Source organism: Charadrius vociferus, unplaced genomic scaffold (assembly GCF_000708025.1).
Source record: "Charadrius vociferus isolate BGI_N301 unplaced genomic scaffold, ASM70802v2 scaffold409, whole genome shotgun sequence".
Lineage (NCBI taxonomy): Eukaryota > Metazoa > Chordata > Aves > Charadriiformes > Charadriidae > Charadrius > Charadrius vociferus.
The window spans coordinates 473,343-478,021 of NW_009650082.1; positions in this window are offsets into that span (position 1 = coordinate 473,343).

Consider the following 4,679-nt stretch of genomic DNA (forward strand, 5'->3'; position numbering starts at 1 on the left):
GAGAACTTGGGTTCACGTCAAATCCCCAGTTGCACCACGAGTGTCCCCAGCTTATTAACCAGTGAAGCAGTAACCCAGCTTTGTTTGAGAGAGGATTTAGGAAATCTAGCAAGCTGTTTTGCTGTTAGATGCTGAAAGGGGAAGAACAGAGCTGTAGTATTTTTTTTCTTCTTTTCTTTTTTTTTTTCCTGAGTCCCTTTTTATCTTTTGGCAGCCCTTTGTACAATTAAATAGCTCCACGGGGATGCCATATGTTGCCAATAGTTTTACACTTCTCAGTAGTGGGAGGCTGGAACGCTTTCCAAATTGACATGATAGGAACCCATTACAAAATTCTTCTCTAAGAGGAACGGCTAAATGTTCTGTCAAGGAACTGAATTAAAAATAGACCAACTGGTATTGTTATCTCCCCAAAAGAATGCACTTGGCATCGCGCATAACATGGTACATCTGGTGGTACATCTCCGAATCTCTGGAGCCCGAACGCTAGCCTGGTAGGGCTGTAAGCGGCAAGGTGCAGAGCTGGGTCCAGACCCCACGTGCAGGGTGGTGGGTTTGGGACCTGTCTTCAGCTCCCCATCGCAGCTGAACAACATCAGCTTGGTCCTGCCAAACCCATTGCCCTGTGCTCTGTGCTCTCCCAGAGGCAGTCCCTGCCTGGACAGCCTGACACCATGATGTACAGCACAGGAGGACCTCACGGGACTGTCTTCACTCGCCTGAGCTCCAGCACCTCCCAGAAAAGCTTCTTGCTGGTGTGCTGGAGCACAAATTCACCTGGGTGCTCCGCAGGACAAAGCCAGAAAGTACCAAATCCAACTGCACTTCAGTTCAGTCTACCTGGGCACAAAAAACTTGCCTCAGATGAATTTGTTCTCCCACCATTTGTCTTCACAAAAATAGGAATTTTTGCCCTCCCCCATCTCCACCTGATCTTTGATTGCCTTGTTCTTTACTTGTTTGCTCAGTGACTCCTCTCTGCAGGGCGGGTGACTCGTTCTGCCCTGGGACCGGTGGGGACACATCCAGCACACAGCTGTGGGTGGTGGAAGGGGGATCTCATAATAGCTTGATAACAGCTATTAAGTAAATACCACATACTGGAAAAAAAAGGCTTCACTTCAACCTCAAACAGGGTGGGGTTAACTATCAGCACAGAGTTGTTTACCTTGGGCTGAAACGCATGAAGAGGGGGACTTTGAAAATCTGCTCCCATGAATTACTGGTTTCCACAAAGGCTTCTGTTATATGGTAGCAGCAGCTTAAATAAGCAGAAATTTCTTGGAAGGATTTTCTTTTTGTCTCAGTTATGCCTTTACTACAAACTCAGAGGATCGTTCACACAATCAAAAATTGCCACTGTGCCGGGTACTGCAATTGCCAGTTAGAGCTGCCCCATCATTTACTCTGATGCTGCACTGATATCAAGTTGGTTTACCAAAAAAAAAAAAAAAAGACAAAAAAAATCGTGTTTGGTTCCTACTTGAGTTTGAATGGAGAAACATAGGAAAAGAGCAGCAAAATGAGGCGTCTACCTGGGGGAAATCTTTGGTCTGATTAGGAGGAGGTCAGGATAAGTCTGTTGGGTCTCTGTGTGCCGTGCACAGCCCCCCCCGGACCCCCAGGATGAACCCGCTCCAGGGCTGTGTTCGCAGAGTGTGTGCTGGGCACGGGGCAGCTCTGCGGAGAGGCACAGGGTGTTAACTTGAGCTGCATGACATATTAATGGGGTTTGGACATCTCTGTGAACCAAGTGAATGCGTGTCTGTGCTTACACACCTCCGTAGGTGTCTCCGAAGCCTGTGTCCGCTGGCCAGATGTGGTGTGAGATCAGCAGTGCAAAAGACAGACTGCGGCCTCTGCATAATTCAGACAACTGGACTGTTACAAGATCAGTTGCCAAACCAAGGGATTTCTTGTGTGTCTGCCAAAAAAACTCAGAGAACAGTACCTAGTGGGATAGAGCATACCCAGAACTATGCTATAGGGATGCCATTTTGGTCAAGAAATCAAAGGTTATCATCTAACTGATTCCATTTATTATTATTTTTTTAACCTTTTTTTCCCTTGGGTCACCAGATAAAACACACACAGCCACCTGTGGAGGAGCAGCCCACCCCTGGCAGCTCCCTCTTGCTCCTTCTCTTTTACACAACCCGCCGTGATGGCCCACAGCTATGGGGAGGGCTGGTACCCACCCCGTGCCCCACTGCACCTCACCTCGAGCCCTGTGGGCTGAGGGAGTCTTTCGTTCACCCATTTCTGGGGGGATGCTACGAAATGCACGATGCCTTTGGTGGGGGCCGGCATGGAGCGCACTTGACCAAGCAGGTTGCTGCAAACCTCGCATCAAGCCCAAGAGAATATTTTGCCTTCCAGACAGGATTAAGTGCCCATAGGTTGGAGTAGAATCATAGAATCATAGAATTGCTGAGGTTGGAAGGGACCTTTAAGATCATCAAGTCCAACCATTAACCTAATCTGATGAAACCACTTCTAAACCATGTCCCCAGGTACCACGTCTGACCTTTTTTAAACACCACCGAGGATGGCGAATCCCCCCCCTCCCTCGGCAGCCTCTTCCAATGTTTGGTAACCCTTTCAGTGAAAAGTTTTTTCGTAATATCCAATCTAGATCAGCCTTGCAGGTCTGTCCTCTGAAACCACATCTGACCTCAGGCCAGTAGGAGCATTTTGGGTGCTCCCCCTCTGCACAGGGCTCCCTGCCGCCTGGCTGAGGGGTCTCTTGCTCAGGGGCTGGCTGCCCTGGCTGCCGTCGTGATGCTGCCAAACTCATGCTGGGCAGAAGTCAGGTGGCATTGCAGGACTGCACAGCATCGGGGTGACATCCCCCTCTTCTCCTTCCTAGGCTGGGCACGCCGTGAGCGTGGTCCCGTGCGGGAGGAACAAACCACCTTGGCAGAAGGGAGATGCTCCGTGCCTTTGCCGGGACATGCAGAGCTGCTTGGCTCGCGGAGGGGGCTGTGGGGGAAGCCTGAGCTATTGCTATGCAGGAGCTCTAGGTTGGATCATCGAGTCCCATCTCCTCTGAAGCTCAGTGAATCTAGAAAACCATCTCCCCTTGTCATCTGTGCTGAGAGATTCACAGCACCTGCACAAAAGTGCTTTTATGTCTGCTTCATGCATATTGAGAGTCGACATTAAAAGGGAGAGAAAGAAAGAACAATCCATTAGGCTCTGTGCACTAAATCCTAGATTTCCAACTGACACATCTAAAAATACCTATGATATGAAAGCAGATACAGCATGATAATTATATACTGCGGGTCTATTGTACTATTGTACTCTATATGGGATTCCTGCTCCAGCATCCACTGCAACCGTTATAGGAGACAGGAGCAAACCAGCCCGGCTGAAATGAAGAACCATGCTGCTGGGTGGATTAGCATCGTCAGCATCCCAAAATGCCCCGGACCCTCATCGAGGGTTTTTCAGTGTGGAATGCTGGGATTTGCCACTGGGTAGCTCTTCCTTGCCCAGATTTGAGATATTTCTTTAAAGAGAGTCCTTTGGTGGCTGACCTGACACTGGTTTCTTGTGTGAAGTGGTTAGCGTCTATGCTTTCCCACTTTCTGGAGAGATTTCTCTTGTCCTTGGATGTGGTAGAAAGCACGCACCACGAAACTACTGACCTCAAGTTGGTACAGGGGGAGCCACCCTGGCTCTGAATCATTTAACTATGTGAAATGATGAATTCTCTGCGTTTCTGGCAATTTCCTGTAGTTATAAACTCCAGTGAAAATTAAAATCAAATCATAGCCTAATTAGTTAATGATCTCATTTTATAGAAATAAATCCAGTAAATCACGCTCGTTATTGTACGAAGCTTGTGTTTAAAACGAGCTCCATAGCCTGCACCACCCGAATGCGTGTGTGCGGACCGTCCCCCAGCTTTCACACTCAGACTCAGGGACTGTGAAAGACTGGGACAGATTTGTCTAAAACTCAAGGCTGCTGCTAGGAGTCTGCTGCCTGCCTGAGAAAACGTGCCGTATCCTCCTGGTCCAGGCAAAACAGCAACAGGCTGGTTGGGAAACAGCTATTTAAGTGAGGACCGCAGGGAGCAAGAAGGAAAGGGGACCCACGCTGAGAAGTCCCTGCGTGTCACCCCAGTGTCCCCGCCGCCAACATCCGTGTTGCATCTTCCAGCTTTCCCAACACTTCTGGAAGCAAAACGTGGTCAGATGTGGTCGGTGAAGATCCCACGGCACTTTGTCGAGGGTTGTTTGGGAGCTGCCAGCCCGTCCGGCAGCGGGCAGCGATGCTCTGCCAGCCCCAGCCCTCCTCACAACGTCAAGCGGACGGGACAGATGGGCTGTTGTGACGAGCGGGCGATATTTCTGGGTGTAGTTGGTGAAGCCGGCTGGGATCCTCCAGATGAAAGGCTCTATAAAAAGGCAAGTTATTCCCTGTAATTTGAGAGTACTGCCAACCCCAAACGCTAAAAAGTTCTGAGGTTCCCAAACCACAGAACTGGCTAAACTGTCACAAGTTTTTCATTTTTAATTGGAGTTCCTTCTTATCTTCCTTCTGGTTTTTGAGCCGTTGGGTCATGTTCTTATGTGCAGAGAAAAGTCGCAAGGAAGCACAAACTGCCTGGTTTTTTAGAAGTGAAACCTGAAGCACTCTCGTAATCGCGTGTCTCCAGGAGATGGGGC